The sequence below is a fragment of the Arachis ipaensis genome, chromosome B5 (genome assembly GCF_059453495.1).
Source record: "Arachis ipaensis isolate K30076 ecotype BB chromosome B5, ASM5945349v1, whole genome shotgun sequence".
NCBI lineage: Eukaryota > Viridiplantae > Streptophyta > Magnoliopsida > Fabales > Fabaceae > Arachis > Arachis ipaensis.
The window spans coordinates 94,679,713-94,699,966 of record NC_142440.1 but is presented as its reverse complement, the minus strand read 5'-3'; the positions used below and the strand labels follow the sequence as shown (position 1 = coordinate 94,699,966).

The following is a 20,254-nucleotide window of genomic DNA, read 5'->3' as shown; positions in this document are numbered from 1 at the left end:
TTGAGCAGGTTGATTATTTTGGCTATGATATGGTGGTTGAGAGTAAGTGTTTTGTGTGGCTTGGTATGATCTTTGGTTGGAGTTTTGGTATGTGGACTTGTTATGTTGGTTTTGCTGGTTTCCCCACCCAAAGTTTGGGTGGTTTTTCCAGCCTGGGTTGTAAGTGTTGGAATGTGGATCATATGGTTGCCTTTGTTGATTTCCTACATAATTGGCCTCTTCCCAATCACCTCCTTCAGTGCTTTCTTCCTCTTGATCTTGTGTGTGTATTGCAGCCACTTATTTTGTTTCTAATTTCCTGGTGAGCTCTGCTAGTTGCTTGGCAAACACCTTGTTTTGGGCTAGAATTGTATCAACATGGTTCAGCTCCATGACTCCCTTAGTGTTGTGTCTCTCTGATGCATAGTAGTACTCATTCTCAGCCACTGTCTCAATCACTTCAATGGCTTCTTCCACAGTCTTTTTCCTGTTCAATGAACCTCCTGATGAATGGTCTACAGCCTTCCTTGATTCATAAGACAGTCCATCATAGAAAATATGCAATTGCACCCAGTCATGGAACATGTCTGGTGGGCATTTCCTTGTCAAATCCTTGAATCTCTCCCATGCCTCGTAGAGAGTTTCACCATCTTGTTGTCTAAAAGTCTGAACCTCAGATCGAAGCCTATTGACCTTTTGTGGGGGGTAGAAACGTGCCAGAAACTTGCTTTCCACCTCGTCCCAGGTTGTTAGGCTCCCCCTTGGGAATGATTCCAGCCACTTAGCTGCCTTGTCCCTAAGTGAAAATGGGAACAAAAGCAGTTTATAGGCATCTTCCTGGACTCCATTGGACTTCACAGTGTCGCAAATTCTCAGGAATTTTGTGAGATGTTGGTTTGGGTCTTCATTAGCACTTCCACCAAATGAACAATGATTCTCCACAAGTGATATTAGCTGTGGTTTAAGCTCAAAATTGTTGGCCTGAATGGGTGGTTTCTGGATGCTGCTACCACAATTCCCAGAGGTTGGGTTTATGTATGAACTAAGAACCCTCCTCTCAGGAATGGCATTGTTTCCATCAGCTCTCTCATGGTTGTGAACTTCTCTATCCATGTTGAGATCTAAAGCTTCCTCAAAATTGTCCTCAGATTCTCCTTCAGATTCCTCTTCTCCCAGTACTCTCTTCCCTCTTGCTTCCCTTCTCAGTCTATGAAGGGTCCTCTCTGGTTCGGTATATGGAGGAGTTGATGTCTCTCCTCTCCTACCTGTCATACAAGAACACAGCACAGGCAACAAACAAGTGAAATACTCTTGGTTAATGGAAGAGTATGGTTAGAGCAGTTGAGGAATTAATTCAAACAGTTAGTGAGTCAGTGAGTTAGTTGCTTGAATTTAAAGGCATAAAGAAAGAAAGCATATAACAGAGTGCAGAAATTAAAATTCAACAAGTAACGTGTACTGAATTAATCAAAACAAAAAAAATGCTCAATCTAGTTAACTTCCAATTTGAGAATTGTCAATCGAAAACCAATCTAGTTCTGTTGCCTTGGCGGCTTCTGTGAACTTGGCTGAAGACACGGCTTTGAGGCACAAGGAGAGTTATGTCACGACCTATAGAGAAATGATGCGTCTCAGGGATGATCTAGAGTCTGCCCGAGTGATGCGCATAGACTTGATATGCTACGATTTAGGAAATTGCACGATCGGCAAAATTCCTTCCGGCAAGTGCACCGGTTATCGTCAAGTAAAAACTCACAATAGAGTGAGGTCGAATCCCACAAGGATTGGTTGAGTGAGCAATTCGGATTAGAAGTATGTTCTAGTTGAGCGGAATCAAGATTTAGATGAGAATTGCGGAATGTAAAATTGCATGAATTAAAGAGCGAGAAGCTAAATTGCTGAAATTAAAAGGGATGGGGGTGATTGCATGAATTTAATTGCAGAATGTAAAGAGAAAGTGGTAAATCAGAAATGGGGAGTTCATTGGGTGTTAGGAGATATTGAGATCTCCGAATCAAAACAACTTTTATCCCTTTCTCAACCAATGCATTCATTGAATTTTGGTTGGCAATCTTATATGATTGGATCCCAATCCCTTGGCTCACCAATTCTCTCTAAAAACAAACAAATTCCCAATCCCTTGGTTTAAATGTTCATAAGAAGAGATGATGCTCGATCACTGATTATACCACACAGTTTCATGAACCACAATTTGGTAGGATTACATGTCACAATATCCATCCAAACCCCAATCCAATTCACTGTGAGAAAGCTTCTCTAGCATGAATCCTCCATTCCTTTCCCAAGGTTCCGAAGGATTCCAATTATGGGTAGTTTCTTTCCCAAGACAACTACCCAATGGAATTAGATCGAGAAGCTTTCTAACAAAATTCAAGAGAAAAGATTAAAGAAGAAGATAAAACTATTATTGATTCATTGAATTACAATAGAGCTCCCTAACCCAATGAAAGGGGTTTAGTGAGTCATAGCTCTGAATTCAATTACAAAACTAAAAGAAAATGATCCCCAGTTCTCCGTGTCATAAGTCCCCCTCAGGGGCTGGATTCCCCTTCAATCCCCCGTCCTTCCTAACTTAAATTCTATCCTATTTATACACTTTCTATATTGATCTTCTGTTGTGTTTCTTGGGCTTTGAGGCCTCTCCCTGCTTTCCTTTTGCCTTGGGTTTATGATCCATAATCTTGATGAGGCTGTTGATCCAAATTCTGTAACATTCATTGAGCCAACTTAGTGATAATCAAATAATGACACATGACTCAATAAATTGAAATTTCAGACTCATCAATCCTTCAGGCCCAATCCCATAAACCATGATATTCAATTGGGTTTCATACCAGAGTAAGTTTAAGTTGATGTTTGTGCTCAAATACTAACTTAAACCGCAATATTTTTGGCCCAGAAACCTTTTCCAAGAGTGGCGTTTAAGTTGCAGTTTAAGCTTAAACTGCAGCTTAAACGCCAGACACTTCCAGTGATGCCTTTTGTGGAAGCACGTTTAAGCTTCAGTTTAAGGTTAAACTGAAGCTTAAACGTGGAAATGGAAGAAGGCAGCCCTGGAAGGTAACTTAGTCGAACACGTTTAAGTTTCAGTTTAAGGTTAAACTGAAGCTTAAACGTGGAGATAGAAAAGGCAGCCCTGGAGGTCGAACACGTTTAAGCTCCAGTTTAAGGTTAAACTGGAGCTTAAACGTGGAAATAGAGAAAGCCATCCTGGAGGTCGAACACGTTTAAGCTCCAGTTTAAGGTTAAACTGGAGCTTAAACGTGGAAATAGAGAAAGCCATCCTGGAGGTTGAACACGTTTAAGCTCCAGTTTAAGGTTAAACTGGAGCTTAAACGTGGAAGCTGAGAAAGGTAGCCCTGGAGGTGTCGAACACGTTTAAGCTCCAGTTTAAGGTTAAACTGGAGCTTAAACGTGGAAATGGAGAAAGCAACCCTGGAGGAGAAAACTTGGTCGAACACGTTTAAGCTCCAGTTTAAGGTTAAACTGGAGCTTAAACGTGGAAATGGCTCCCTGGTGCATTTCCCATTTCTGGCGTTTAACCTCCAGTTTAAGGTTAAACTGGAGGTTAAACGTGGAAATGCTTCTTTGGTGAGACTTTCATTCTGGCGTTTAACCTCCAGTTTAAGGTTAAACTGGAGGTTAAACTTCAGTTTCAGCATTTCTTAACCTTCAAGATTCTGGCGTTTAAGCTCCAGTTTAGGCTTAAACTGGAACTTAAACGCCATTTCCAGCATTATATGGCTTGGTAGTTTAAGTTCCAGTTTAAGCTTAAACTGGAACTTAAACTCCACATGTGATATTCAAGCTTCCTTTATTGATTTTGTTGCTTCCTTGCCTAGCCTCTTCTTTCCTGAAATCATCCAAACAATTGCATCAAAGTCTTGCAAAATTTCATGAGAATTCTTCCATTCATAGCATTCAAGTAATATAACTAAAACTCATGGAATTTGCATCAAAATCATACTGTTTGGATGGTTCATTGCTTTGTTATTCATTTAACCATTCTTGGTTACTTTAAGCTCAAGAAAATGCATAAAACAACTAAAACTAACAGAAAAATGCTAGTGAAACTAGCCTAAGATGCCTTGGCATCACCGAGCTGACTATACCGAGCTCCAGGGTCACCTTGTAGGCAGCGTAAATGATGCTTATGAGAACCTGAAGGAGCAGGTTTGGGTTCTTGCACTCGAGCTCGATCTTACTCTCTTCAGTCTGGACAACGTTGTGAGGGACGGCAAGATTGTCCCTGATGACCCTGATGATGATGATGATGTCGAACCTCCTCTTGTGCCTGCCGTCAAGACTTCTGTTGTGCCGATTTCTTGAATTCCTTCAGCTGAGGCTGGTCATCCCCGGTCGGATCCTGATTGTCAAATCTTGAACTGGGATGATGGGACAGTGGATGCGGTGCCTCTTCAGACTCGCCCTCCTTCACCCCGTGTTGATGCTGCTGAGAAGCCTTCAGATCCTCAATGATTATCCTGGACATTTGTGTAGATAGCCCGGCTTGTGGGCTTTGAACCTTTTATATGTTGTAATTGGTAGCTCTGACTTTTTGATACTCTCTTAGTTGCTTGTTTAGCAACTTTATTTTGAAAAACAAAGTGGTTTCTCAAGCTCTTTGGGGCTGACTTTTGATAGCCTCTTGAGTTTGTTATTATTATAACTTTTGCTTTTTCATAACATGTTTGTCTGCATCTGTTTGGGAGTGTTGGAGTCTTATTGTCTGACCTCTTTGGATTGCCTTTGTATTTTCATACTTGTCGCTTGATTCTTTTGAGTTTGTGGATGTTTGAGTCCAATTTGTATGTTGACTTCCTCACTTCAGTCTGAAGTTATTTCTAGTAATCCATTTTGTGTGGGCCTTTGTTCAGGTCTCTTTCAGGGATTATTTTCATAACTTGATGTTCTGGGCCGACTTCATCATGTCGGACCCTTCTAGGTTATTTTAGTAATCTTCTTTCTCTTTCAAGGATTACTTTTATGTTCTGTACCGACTTCATCATGTCGGGCCCTTCTGAGTTATTTTAGTAATCCTCTTTTTTGGACCTTTCTCAGGTCTATTTCAGGATTACTTTTATGTTTTGGTCCGACTTCATTATGTCGAGCCCTTCTAAGTTATTTTAGTAATCTTCTTTTTTGGACATTGCTCAGGTCTCTTTCAGGGATTACTTTTATAACTTTATGTTTTGGGCCGACTTCATCATGTCGAGCCGTTCTAAGTTATTTTAGTAATCCTCTTTTTTGGACCTTGCTCAGGTCTCTTTCAGGGATTACTTTTATAACTTTATGTTTTAGGCCGACTTCATCATGTCGAGCCATTCTAAGTTATTTTAGTAATCCTCTTTTTTGGACCTTGCTCAGGTCTCTTTCAGGGATTACTTTTATAACTTTATGTTTTGGGCCGACTTCATCATGTCGAGCCCTTCTAAGTTATTTTAGTAATCCTCTTTTATAGGGCTGGCCAGACCTCTTTCCAGGGATTTACTTTTATAACTTTGGTTTTGTGACTGATCTGACTTCTTTACATCAGCCAGTCTTTAAGTTATTTTATAGCAATCCATTTTATTAAGACCTCGTCAGGTCCTTTCTATGGATCACTTTCGATAACTTCTTGCATTATTCTGCTTTCATCTTTGCCGATTTTGTAGAAATTGGGTTTAATCCCCGTTTGGTCGACCTTTTGACGAATTTGGTTTTCATCTTTGTTGGTCTTTATCGTGATCGTGCAGTGAACTTGGTTTTCACTTTCTGCCGATCTGTGGCTTTATAATCGGATGATGAGCATTTCAGATTAATGCATCTTGAGAATTTGTAGAGGATCTAAACAAATTTTATTCGAAAGAAAATGCAGATATATACATGTGGGGGTTTTATCCCTCTAAGTCGGGCAATTTGTAGGTCTTTAGCTTGGCACCTCATTAAAAAACCTTTTCAGGAAAAAGAGTGCGCCTTATCCTAAGATCCTTTATCACCCCTAAATATAGTACCTTCTCAGGTTGCAGGCGTGCCACGACCTAGGGTGCTCTCGACCTTCGAGTTTGGACAGTCTGTAGTAGCCCTTTCCAAGCACTTCTATGACTCGGTAGGGTCTTTTCTAGTTTGCTGCTAGCTTTCCTTCTCCAGGTCGAGTTTTTTCGATATCACTTCGGATTAGGATGAGGTCGTTCTCGGTAAAACTTCACGGCACTACCCTTTGATTGTATCTCGAAGCCACTCGACGTTTCAATGCCTCTTCCCTAATCCGAGCTCTTTCTTTGATTTCTGGAAGTAGGTCGAGTTCTTCCCTTTGAAGTTGGGAGTTGGCTTCTTCATTATAGTGGATCACTCTGGGCGACCCTTCTTCAATCTCTACTGGGATCATTGCCTCCATTCCATAAGCTAATCGGAAGGGTGATTCCTTTGTGGTGGAATGTGGCGTTGTTTGGTATACCCATAGGACTTGTGGAAGTTCTTCAGCCCAGGCTCCTTTTGCGTCCTGTAATCTCTGTTTTAGACTAGCCAATAAGACTTTGTTGGCAGCTTCGGCTTGTCCATTGGCCTGGGGATGTTCTACGGAGGTGAATTGGTGTTTTATGTTCAAGTCAGCCACTAACTTTCTGAAGCCTGCATATGTGAATTGGGTGCCATTGTCTGTGGTAATGGAGTATGGAACCCCAAACCTTGTGACAATGTTTCTATATAGGAATTTTCGACTTCTTTGAGAAGTGGCGTTAGCTAGAGGTTCTGCCTCGATCCATTTTGTGAAGTAGTCTACCCCTACTATGAGGAATTTGACTTGTCCTGTTCCCTGAGGGAAATGTCCGAGCAGGTCGAGTCCCCATTTTGCGAATGGCCAGGGCGAGGTTATGCTGATGAGCTCCACTGGCGGGATGATGTGAAAGTTGGCATGTTTCTGACATGGTGGACACGTCTTTACGAACTCTATGGCTTCCTTTTGTAGAGTTGGCCAATAAAATCCTGCCCGGAGTACTTTTTTGGTAAGTGCCTGCGCTCAGAGATGATTGCCACAGATGCCATTGTGTACTTCTTCTAAAACTTCCTTTGTGTTGGAAGTCGGTACACATTTTAACAATGGTATTGAAATCCCTCATTTGTATAGAGTATTGTTTATGATAGTGTAGTATTGTGCCTCCCTTTTTAGCCTCTTTGCCTCCTTCTCATCTGTGGGGAGTGCTTCTGTTTTGAGGTAGTTAATTATGGGAGTCATCCATCCTTGATCCAGGTTTGTTATGGCTAGGACTTTTTCTTCTTCCGAGATTGACGGGTTTTGCAGTATTTTCTGGATGAGGCTTCTATTGTTGCCCCCTGGTTTGGTGCTGGCTAGCTTTGAGAGTGCATCAGCTCGGGCATTTTGTTCTCGAGGTATGTGGCGGACCTCATATTCCCCGAGTTGTCCGAGATGTTCCCTGGTTTTGTCCAGGTACTTTTTCATGGTGGGATCTTTGGCTTGGTAGCTCCCCGCTATTTGTGAAGTGACTAATTGTGAGTCGCTGAAGATGATAAGCTTTTGAGCTCCAACCTCCTTAGCCAGCTTCAAACCAGCTAGTAGCGCCTCATACTCAGCTTGGTTGTTTGAGGCAGGGAACCCAAATTTGAGGGAAAGTTTGATTTGAGTTCCCTGATTGCTTTCAATTATCACACTCGCGCCGCTTCCAGTTTTGTTTGAGGAACCGTCTACATAGAGATTCCAATCTGTGGGGATTTCTGGGGTGTCTATAAATTCTGCAACGAAGTCAGCCAAATATTGGGATTTGATGGCTGTCCGAGCTTCGTATTGAAGGTCAAATTCAGACAACACGACTGCCCATTGTAAGATTCTTCCTGCTAAATCTGTTTTTTGCAGAATGCCTTTTATTGGCTGATTGGTCCGAACCCTGCTGGTGTGGGCTTGGAAATATGGACGAAGTCGTCGAGATGTTAAGATGAGAGCATAGGCGAATTTTTCTATTTTTTGGTAGTTCAGCTCAGATCCTTGTAGTACCTTGCTAATGAAGTATACAAGTTGTTGCCCACTGTCGCTTTCTCGGACCAATGCTGAGGCTACTGCCCGACTTCCTACTGCGAGGTATAAAATAGAGGCGTTCTCCTTCCCGTGGCCGAGTTAGGATAGGAGGTTGTCCCAGGAACTTTTTGAAATCTTGGAAGGCCTGTTCGCACTCCGTTATCCATTTGAACCTTTTTTCCCTTCCTTAGAGTAGCATAGAAGGGAAGAGATCTTATCGCTGATCCCGCTAGAAATGTGGACAAGGCTGCCAATCTTCCATTGAGCTGTTGTACCTCTTTGACGCAAGTCGGGCTTTTCATATCGAGTATGGCCTGGCAATTATCTGGATTTGCCTCAATTCCTCTTTGTGTGAGCATAAAACCCAAGAATTTTCTAGCTTCTACTGCGAAGGTGCATTTTACAGGATTAAGTCGCATGCCATACCTTCTTATAGTGTCGAATACTTGGGTGAGGTCAGACAGTAACGTCTCTTCACTTTATGTCTTTATTAACATGTCGTCCACATAGACTTCCATGATTTTTTCGATGTGATCCGTAAAGACCTTATTCATCAATCTCTGGTAAGTAGCTCCTGCGTTTTTAAGTCCAAAAGTGATGCCAGGGCATTTTGGCCAGTTTCACTGACCTTTTCTTTACTGTTTTTAGGGTAGTTTCATGCATTTTCTTATAAAATAAGCTAGTCTTGGGTAGATATTCACTTACACCTTGATTCAAGCATACATTGTGCACTTTACATGATTTCATGAGGATTTTGCATGAATTTAATGACAAATTGGATGTTGCATTTCCCATGACTTGGATTAGAACTTTGATGCAGTTTATTGCTTTATTTCAGGACAAAAGAAGCAAGGAAGAACCACGTTAGCAGCCACGTTAATCTAACTAACGTGACCTCTAACGTGGAATGGGAGCTAACTTGCAAAGTTAATGAGAAAAGTGATCGCCAATAATGCCCTCGAAGCCATCATAGCCCACGTTAAGAGTAACGTTAACTTAGTTAACATGAACTCTAACGTGGAAGAAGACAATAAGGCCAACGTTAGTGACACTCCCCTTTGTCACTAACGTTGGACCAAGCTCATAATTGGCCACGTTATTTGCCACGTTAACTTAGTTAAGGTGGCTTCTAACGTTAAGAAGCAAAAGGGAAGCTAACGTTAGTGACATTCACCTTTGTCACTAACGTTGGCCAAGCTTCCATAAGCCACGTTAACTCCCACGTTAACTTAGTTAACGTGGAAGCTAACGTGGAGAGAGCAATGGGTCGCCAATGTTAGTGACACTTACCTTTGTCACTAACGTTGGGGTGAACCACCAAGAGCCACCATGAGCAACGTTAATTCCCACGTTAACTTAGTTAACGTGAAAGCTAACGTGGATGAAGAGATGATGAGCCAACGTTAGTGACACTCACCTTTGTCACTAACGTTGGAGATGGCTAGCATGACTACGTTAGAAGCAACGTTAACTTAGTTAACGTGGACTCTAACGTGAGAAAGATGGGCACATTGAAACGTTAGTGACAAAGGTAAGTGTCACTAATGTTCTCGAAGGATTGGCAAGCTTACGTTACGAGCCACGTTAACTAAGTTAACGTGGACTCTAACGTAGGGAAGGGAGAGGCTTATCAACGTTATTGGGAAAGGTAAGTCCCAATAACGTGTGCGAAGGACCAAGAGGCAACGTTAGTGGTAATGTTTGTGCCACTAACGTTGAGGTTAACGTGACTCATACTTGGGTGAACAACGTTAGTGAAAAAGGTAATTGTCACTAACGTTCTCGAACCCACACTTTCACTTAACGTTAACATCACTAACGTCCTGAGCTAAAAGTCCCTGCCTACTTCACACTTTCTCTCTGCAAGCAAAGCTAAGCCCAATGAAGAAGATAACTGCTTCAAACTCAGGATCCAAAGGCCCATACCAAAGACTTGAAGAGCCAACTAGAAGATCAGAAGAGTAGTATATATAGGGGTAGCTTTGAATTAGAGGAGGAGCTAGAAACTTTAGAGAGCCTTTGGGCATAGAACTACTCTCTGTATTTTACTTTTTCTGCACTTCTAGTTTTACTTTCATGATGTATTCTCCATCTTTGTTTTCATTTTCCAGAGCTATGAACAACTAAACCCCTTTCATTGGATCAATTTTAGTTTTCATTCTCCTTCTTCTATCTTTTCTCTTGATTTTACTAGAAAGCTTTCGATCTTCATCTAATTGGGTTGTTATCTTGGAAAAGAAACTATTCATACTTGGATCTCTTCTGAACCTTGAAAGAGGAATGAAGGCATCATGCTAGAAATGCTTTCTCATGCTGGACCAAATTGGGTTTGGATGTGGTATAATCAGTGACCATACTTCATCTCTTCTCATGAGCAATTGACCAAGGAATTGGCTATTGATCAAGATTTGAGAGATTGAATTACAAGGAATTGTAATTCGATCACTTAAGATTGCCAAGGAGATCAATGAATGCATTGATTGAGGAAGAGATGAAAATGAACTTGATCCGGAGAATGCAACATCTCCTGAGCCCAATGAACTCCCCATTTCTGATCTTACCCATTCTCTTTAATTTATGCCATTTACTTTTATGAGCAATTATCCCATTCCCATTTAAGATTCTGCAATTTACTTTCCGCCATTTACATTCAGCTCTTTAATTTTAGTATTTACTGTTTCTGCTATTTACTTTCACGCCATTTAATTTTCTGCAATTATCAACTCAAATTCTGGTTCGCTCAACTAGAACCTTCCTCTAATTAAAGTTGCTTGATCAATCAATCTCTGTGGGATTCGACCTCACTCTATTGTGAGTTTTTACTTGACGACAAATTCGGTACACTTGCCGAAGGAAATTTGTTACGAGACAAGTTTTCTGCGTATCAAGTTTATGGCGCCGTTGCCGGGGATTGATTATGTATCAACAATGATTAAGTTGGAGGATAACTAAATTGAGCATTGTTATTTTGTTTGATTTAATTTTCTGTTTGAGTAATTTACTTTCAGTTTAGTTAATTTCTTCCCTTCCCCCTTCTTTTTCGTTTAATTCCAGTTGTTTACACTCTGTTTTACTCACCCACTAACTGTTTGATATATTGCATCACTCACACTAACAGTAATTCTAACAGAAATACTTTCTGTATTTTTTTTCTTGCTTGAGCTTTGTTGGTTGTATGACAGGGAGGAGAAGCGGGGCTTCAACTTCCTTTGATTCTGAACCTGAGAGGACCTTCCTTAGATTAAGGAGGGAAGCAAGAGGAAAAAGAGTAGTTGGTGCTGAGGAAGAGGAGGAATACTTTGAACCAAACATGAAAGAAAACATGGAAAACCATCGTGAAGAAGAGGCTCACAACCATAAGGAGGATAGAAGAGTTTTAGGCTCATACATCAATCCAAACCCAGAAAACTGTGGAAGTAGCATTCAAAAGCCAACCATCCACGCCAACAATTTTGAACTAAAACCACAGCTCATCACCCTTGTTCAGAACAACTGTTCATTTGGAGGAGGCGTCCAAGAAGACCCCAATCAACATCTAACCACCTTCTTGAGGATATGTGACACAGTGAAGTCTAATGGTGTTCATCCTGACGCCTATAGACTGCTCTTATTTCCATTCTCACTCAAGGATAAGGCAACCAAGTGGCTGGAATCTTTTGATGTGTGGAAAACGATCCAACACAAAACTCACCAGCAAGTGGACCGGGTCACATCAAGTAATAATAACTCACATGAGTGAGGTCGATCCCACAGGGATTGAAGTATTGAGCAATTTTAGTTTAGTGGTTGATTTAGTCAAGCGAATCAAGTATTGGTTGAGTTGTTTGTAATTGACAGAAACTAAATTGCTTGAAATGTAAAGGGAGAGGGGTAAATTGCAGGAAATTAAAGAGCAAAGAAAGTAAATAAGTTGAATCTTAAAGAACAAGTAATATAAATTGCAGAAACTTAGATTGCAAGAAATGTAAATGGCTGAATCTTAAAGTGCAAGAAATGTAAATTGCAAGAATCTTAAATGACAAGAAATGTAAATTGCATGAAATATAAAGGGGAGTGGGTGCTGGAAATTAAAATTCAACAGGAAAGTGTAAATAGCAATCAAACAGAGAAGTAAAAGATGCAAAATCATGCAACAGATCTAAACAAAAAAGGGAAATACCTTGAAGAATTTTAAAGACAGAAAAGCAGTGCTTAATTTGCAGCAATTTAAAAGTGGTTCAAGATCTCAGGAGTGGAAGAGACTAGAAAACAAGTCTAGATCTCAAGTCCTTCCTTGATCCAACAAGAACAATTGCAAAATGAAAATGGAAGAGTAAATTGTAGAAGAGGAACAAGAGAAGTTGCAGATGGAGAATGAAAACAGAATTCCTTCCAATCTCAATCCAAAAATTCAAAACAGAGAAGAAAACTAAGAAAGAAAGCAAAATGAAAACTAAAGAGTGCACAGCTCCCTATTGGAGCTAGCCTCTTTTCTAATCAAGCTCCCCTTTACAAAGATGGAAATGATGCCTTATATAGGCTTTTTGCAAAAATAAAATGAAATTGAAATGAGAAACAAATTAAATGAAAATCCTAATTCTAGCTTGTTCTTGTGCCTTTGAGTTATGATGTGGGCTTTGCTTGCTTTGGATTTGAGGAGAAATGGGTTTGGTTGGCCTTTAATTTGGTGAAGAATTGAATTAAATTGGATTTTTGGTTGAATTTTCAGCCCATGGGTCACACTCCCAGGGCAAAGCTCGGCTCTTGGCAAGAACTTTGGCCAAGAGCTTTGGTTCCCTTCCTTGCCAACGTGTGCGCACGTTCCTTCCTTGTGACAAGAGAACAAAGCTCTTTGCAAGGGCTTGAAAGCTCTTTGCAAGAGCTTTACTTGTCCTTGAGGTCCATGGTTCAAGTCTTGGGTGGAGCACTTGCTGGCCATTTTCCTTGGCACAAGAGTAGCGCCTAGTGTCTTCCCTTGGTATCCCTCTTCGAATCCTGGTGGAAGCACTTTGATTCATTTTTGCTTATTTTTGGCTCTTAAAGGTGGCTTTCACTCGTGCCTCAATTTCATGCCAAATATGGATTGCAATATATCGTTGGAAAGCTCTGAATGTCAGCTTTCCAACGCAACTGGAAGCACATCAATCAGACTTTTGTAGCTCAAGTTATAGCCCTTTGAAAGAGGCATGGTCATGTTGTGAGCGCCCAGATTTTAACTTAGAGAAAATTTGCTTCCAATGCTCATTTTCCTTGAGGCAAGCCTGAAAAAGCTCTTGGTAAGAGCTTTTAAGCTCTTGGCAAGAGCTTGGCTTTTGATTATTTGAAGTAAAGCTCTCCACAAGAGCTCTAAAGCTCTCGGCAAGAGCTTTGTGCTCTTGCTCCTTGTTTTGAGCCACGCTTTTCTTCCTTTGGGCCACGCTTCTCTTTCTTGATTTGGTCATGAGCCACGCTTTTAAAAGTGTGGCCTAAGCCTCCAAAGTGTGCTCCAACTTCAAAGTGTGCCCAAAATTCCTCTTTTCTTCTTTTTAGCTTATTTTGTGCTCTTTTTGCTTCTTTTTCTTCTTATTTCCTACAAAGTTTATGAAATCAAAAGATCAAAGAAATATACCATTTAAGCACCAAAGAATGCAATATTTAAGCACTAATCATAAATTTCTTGTATGAAAAAGCATAGAAAAACATGACATGGTGACATGTCATCATCTTTCCCTAAGGAGAGCTTGACAACTTGGGAAGATGTGGTGAACAAATTCTTAGCAAGATTCTATCCTCCTCAAAGAATCAACCGGCTGAGAGCTGAGGTCTAAACTTTCAGGCAACAAGATGGTGAGACTCTCAATGAAGCATGGGAGAGGTTCAAAGATCTGACAAGGAGGTGTCCACCAAACATGTTCAACGAATGGGTGCAGCTGCACATTTTCTATGAAGGACTGTCATATGAATCAAAGAAGGCAGTAGACCATTCATCTGGAGGATCTTTGAATAAGAAGAAGACCATTGAAGAAGCCATAGATGTCATTGAGACTGTAGCAGAAAATGACTACTTCTATGCCTCCGAAAGAGGGAACACTAGAGGAGTAATGGAGCTAAACAATGTGGATACACTGCTGGCTCAAAACAAGCTCATACCCAAGCAATTAGCTGACCTCACCAAGAAGTTGGAGAGGAACCAAGTAGCAGCAATCACCACCTCATCAACAACCCAAGAGGGAGTGAATGTAGAGGCAGAAAGTGAGCAGGAGCAAGCCAACTACATTGGGAATTCACCTAGATAAAATCATGACCCGTACTCCAAGACCTACAACCCTGGTTGGAGGAATCACCCAAACTTTGGGTGGGGGAATCAACAAGATCAAAGCCAAGATCAGAGATGTCACAACCCCAACAACAATGCAGCTCACCAATAATTCACATAGAGAACATATCAATACCACCATAACAACACCTCTCCACATCCATATCAAAACCAAAATAACACTCCTCATCCTTCCACCTCTAATCCCAATCCACCATCATTTGATGACAGACTCTCAAGGATTGAGAATCTACTTGAAGGCATAGGCAAAGAGATTCAAGACAACAAGGTATTCAAAGAGGAGGTCTGAGCTAGCATCAAGAACCAGGGAGACACCATCAAGAGGCTGGAATTTCAAGTGGGATACTTATCTGAAAAGATTTCCAAACCTACTGATAGCTTCCCAAGTGACACAGAGAAAAATCTGAGAGGTGAAACAAAGAAAGTAAGATGGGAAGATTGCAAGATGGTCACTATAAGTGATAAGGAGACTGAGGTCAAGCCAAGCAAGCCGTCAGAACAACCTGGAGATACCTCAGCAGAGAAGAAGGAAAAAGATCACCAAGAACCAAAAATCTCACAACAGGAGCTGCTGAAACTCTATGCACCCTTTCCCCAACTACTCAATGGTGCTGTCGAGAAGAGAATATACTCAAGATTTCTTGACTTGTTCGCATCTCTGCATGTAAACATACCATTCATCAAGACCATCCAACAAATGCCTGCATACATCAAGTATATGAAGGCACTGCTTCCCAGGAAAAGCTCACTCAAGGGAGGCCAAACTATAGTGATGAACAAGGAGTGCAGCGCCCTCATTCAACCAGAGTTGCCTACAAAAAGAAAGGACCCAGGGAGTTTTCACATACCCTGTGCCATAGGAGAAACAATGTTTGATAGAGCACTCTACGATTTGGGAGCAAGCATCAACTTAATGCTCTTATCCCTTGTGAAGAGGCTGCAGATCAATGAGATAATGCCCATAGATGTAGTCATCAGGCTGGCTGACAAAACTCAAAAACAAGCAATAGGAGTAGTGGAAAATGTGTTGGTAAAGGTTGGGAAATACTTCCTCCCAACAGACTTTGTCATATTGGACATGGAAGAGAGTCACACTCACCCAATCATATTGGGAAGACCATTCCTAGCTACAGCCAGAGCACTCATAGATGTGGAGCGAGGGGAGCTAATCTTGAGGATCCATGATGAACAGCTCGCCTTCACTATTTTCAAACACTCACAAGGAACAGATCAAGAGAACAAGGAACCAATGAAGGATCACAGTGAGATACTGAAGGAAGAGATAAGTACTGAAGAACAACAAGCTCATCCGGAGATTCCCTTGGTTGATGGACAAGGAAACAAGCAGTTGTCATAGCTCAAGGAAAAGCTGGAGGAACCTAAACCACCAGAGGCATGTGAAGTGATGAGCGGATAATTTATACGCTTTTTTGCATTGTTTTTAGTATGTTTTTAGTAGAATCTAGTTACTTTTAGGGATGCTTTTATTAGTTTTTATGTTAAATTCACATTTCTAGACTTTACTATGAGTTTGTGTATTTTTTTGTGATTTCAGGTATTTCCGGCTGAAATTGAGGGACTTGAGCAAAAATCAGATTCAGAGGTTGAAGAAGGACTGCTGATGCTGTTGGATTCTGACCTCCCTGCACTCAAAGTAGATTTTCTGGAGCTACAAAACTCAAAATAGCACGTTTCAAATTGCGTTGAAAAGTAGACCTCCAGGGCTTTCCAGCAATATATAATAGTCCATACTTTGGCCGAGTTTCGACGATGCAAAAGGGCGTTGAACGCCAGTTCTACGCTGCTGTCTGGAGTTAAACACCAGAAACACGTCACAAACCAGAGTTGAACGCCAGAAATACGTTACAAACTGGCGTTCAACTCCAAAAGAAGCCTTTTCACGTGGAAAGCTAAAGCTCAGCCCAAGCACACACCAAGTGGGCCCCGGAAGTGGATTTATGCATCAATTACTTACTTCTGTAAACCCTAGTAGCTAGTTTATTATAAATAGAACTTTTTACTATTGTATTAGACATCTTTTGATCATTTTTAGATCTCTAGACCTCCATGGGAGGCTGGCCACTCGGCCATGCTTACCCTGTATTCACTTATGTATTTTTCAACGGTAGAGTTTTTGCACTCTATAGATTAAGGTGTGGAGCTCTGCTGTTCCTCATGAATTAATGTAAAGTACTACTGTTTTTCTATTCAATTCAACTTATTCCGCTTCTAAGATATTCATTCGCACTTCAACATGAATGTGATGAACGTGACAATCATCATCATTCCCTATGAATGCGTGCCTGACAACCACTTCCGTTCTACCTTAGATTGAGTGAGTATCTCTTGGATCTCTTAATCAGAATCTTCGTGGTATAAGCTAGATTGATGGCAGCATTCATGAGAGTCCAGAAAGTCTAAACCTTGTCTGTGGTATTCCGAGTAGGACTCTGGGATTGAACGACTGTGACGAACTTCAAAATCGCGAGTGCTGGGCGTAGTGACAGATGCAAAAGGAGGGTGAATCCTATTCCAATATGATCGAGAACCTCAGATGATTAGCCGTGCTGTGACAGAGCATTTGGACCATTTTCACAAGAGGATAGGATGCAGCCATTGACCACGGTGATGCCTCCAGACGATTAGCCATGCAGTGACAGCGCATCGGACCATTTTCCAGAGAGGATGAAAAGTAGCCATTGACAATGGTGATGTCCTTACATAAAGCCAGCCATGGAAAGGAGTAAGATTGATTGGATGAAGACAGCAGGAAAGCAGAAGTTCAGAGGAACGAACGCATCTCCATACACTTATCTGAAATTCTCATCAATGATATACATAAGTATTTCTATCTTTATTCTCTGTTTATTTATTATTAAATTTTGAAAACTCCATAATTAATTATTATCCGCCTGACTGAGATCTACAAGATGACCATAGCTTGCTTCATACCAACAATCTCCGTGGGATCGACCCTTACTCACGTAAGGTTTTATTACTTGGATGACCCAGTGCACTTGCTGGTTAGTTGTATCGAAGTTGTGAATGAAAAACAATTTACTAAGACGTGCGTACAGAGTTTTTGGCGCCGTTGCCTGAGATCACAATTTCGTGCACCAAGTTTTTGGCGCCGTTGCTGGGGATTGTTCGAGTTTGGACAACTGACGGTTCATCTTGTTGCTCAGATTAGGTAATTTTCTTTTTGTTTTATTTTCAAAAATTTTTCAAAAAAAAAAAATTTCAAAAATCTTTCAAAAATTTCTCATCTGTTTTCGAAAATTATTCTAAAATTTTTTAAGAATGAATTCTAGTGTTTCATGAAGCATGTTGAAGCCTGACTGGCTGTAAAGCCATGTTTAAATTCATTTGGACTAGGGCTTCCAACCCAACATTATCAAGAGCAAGCTAGTTGTTGCTAATCCACCTACTGCTGTTCCTGATCCAAAAGATTTACATGCTAAAGCTTGACTGGCTATTAAGCCATGTCTAACCCTCAGATTGGAGCTTTAGACTAAGAGTGCAAGATTCCTGGAATTCATATTAAAAATTTTGGAATCCTTATTTTTCTTTTACAAATAATTTCCGAAAAATACAAAAAAAAATTTATAAAATCATAAAAATCAAAAACATTTTGTGTTTCTTGTTTGAGTCTTGAGTCAATTTCAAGTTTGGTGTTAATTGCATTTTTTCTAAAAATTCTCTGCATTTTTCGAAAACTCATGCATTCATGCATTCATAGTGTTCTTCATGATCTTCAAGTTGTTCTTGGTAAATCTTCTTGTTTGATCTTCATATTTTCTTGTTTTGTGTCTTTTCTTGTTTTTCATATGTATTTTTGCATTCATAGTGTCTGAACATAAAAAATTTCTATGTTTGGTGTCTTGCATGTTTTCTTTGCATTAAAAATTTTTCAAAAATATGTTCTTGATGTTCATCATGATCTTCATAGTGTTCTTGGTGTTCATCTTGACATTCATAGCATTCTTGCATGCATTCATTGTTTTGATCCAAAATTTTCATGCATTGCATCATTTTCATGTTTTTCTCTCTCATCATTAAAAATTCAAAAATAAAAAAAATATCTTCCCCCTTTTCTCTCTCAAAATTTCGAAAATTAGAATTGACTTTTTCAAAAATTTTTAAAATCTAGTTGTTTTTATGAGTCAAATCAAATTTTCAATTTAAAAATCTTATCTTTTTCAAAATCTTTTTCAAAAATCAAATCTTTTTCATTTTTCTTATCTTTATCACATAATTTTCGAAAATAACATCATCAATTAATGTTTTGATTCAAAGATTTCAAGTTTGTTACTTACTTGTTAAGAAAGATTCAAACTTTAAGTTCTAGAATCATATCTGGCGATTTCTTGTGAATCAAGTCATTAATTATGATTTTAAAAATCAAATCTTTTTCAAAACTAATTTCAATCATATCTTTTCAAAAATATCTTATTATCTTATCTTTTTCAAAATAATATCTTTTTCAAAAATTTGATTTTAAAATATCTTTTCTAACTTCTTATCTTCTTATCTTTATAAAAATTGATTTTCAAATTTGTTTCAACTAACTAACTAACTTTTTGTTTGTTTCTTATCTTTTTCAAAACTACCTAACTAACTCTCTCTCTCTAATTTTTGAAAATATTTTCCCTCTTTTTCAAAATTTCTTTTTAATTAATTAATTATTTTAATTTTTGATTTTAATTTTCGAAAATTACTAACCTTTTTCAAAAACTATTTTCGAAAATCACTAACTCTTTTTCAAAAATTATTTTCGAAAATTCTCTTTCTCTCTCATCTCCTTCTATTTATTTATTCATCTACTAACACTTCTCTTCATCTCACATCTCTGCTCTCCTCACCCTTGTGTTTCTTTCTTTACATTACATTCTTTTCTTCTTCTACTCACACAGGGGAACCTCTATACCTGTGGTAAAAAAGATCCCTATTATTATTATTTTTCTGTTCCCTCTTTTTCATATGAGCAGGAGCAAGGACAAGAATATTCTTGTTGAAGCAGATCCAGAACCTGAAAGGACTCTGAAGAGGAAACTAAGAGAAGCTAAATTACAACAACCCAGCAAGCACCTTTCAAAAATTTTCGAATAGGAAGAGGAGATGGCAGCCGAAAATAATAATAATGCAAGGAGAATGCTTGGTGACTTTACTGCACCTAATTCCAATTTACATAGAAGAAGCATCTCCATCCCCACCATTGGAGAAAACAATTTTGAGCTGAAACCTCAATTAGTTTCTCTGATGCAGCAGAACTGCAAGTTCCATGGACTTCTATCTGAAGATCCTTTTCAGTTCTTAACTGAATTTTTGCAGATCTGTGATACTGTTAAGACTAATGGAGTAGATCCTGAAGTCTACAGGCTCATGCTTTCCCTTTTGCTGTAAGAGACAGAGCTAGAGTATGGTTGGACTCTCAACCCAAAGATAGCCTGAACTCTTGGGATAAGCTGGTCACGACTTTCTTAGCCAAGTTCTTTCCTCCTCAAAAGCTGAGCAAGCTTAGAGTGGATGTTCAAACCTTCAGACAGAAAGAAGGTGAATCCCTCTATGAAGCTTGGGAGAGATACAAGCAACTGACCAAAAAGTGTCCTTCTGACATGCTTTCAGAATGGACCATCCTGGATATATTCTATGATGGTCTGTCTGAGTTATCTAAGATGTCATTGGATACTTCTGCAGGTGGATCCATTCACCTAAAGAAAATGCCTGCAGAAGCTCAAGAACTCATTGACATGGTTGCTAATAACCAGTTTATGTACACTTCTGAGAGGAATCCTGTGAGTAATGGGACACCTCAGAAGAAGGGAGTTCTTGAAATTGATACTCTGAATGACATATTGGCTCAGAACAAAATATTGACTTAGCAAGTCAATATGATTTCTCAGAGTCTGAATGGAATGCAAGCTGCATCCAACAGTACTCAAGAGGCACCT

General features: G+C 39.7%; 2 non-coding genes across 2 annotated transcripts; one reads left to right on the top strand and one right to left on the bottom strand.

The window, feature by feature from the left end:
• The first annotated feature begins 562 nt into the window (after positions 1-562).
• Positions 563-666, top strand: LOC148565036 (small nucleolar RNA R71). The gene has a single exon (XR_015884238.1). It is a non-coding gene; the product is annotated as a small nucleolar RNA R71 (small nucleolar RNA).
• Positions 667-19,816: 19,150 nt separating this feature from the next.
• On the bottom strand, positions 19,817-19,924 carry LOC148565035 (small nucleolar RNA R71). The gene has a single exon (XR_015884108.1). It is a non-coding gene; the product is annotated as a small nucleolar RNA R71 (small nucleolar RNA).
• Positions 19,925-20,254: the final 330 nt, after the last annotated feature.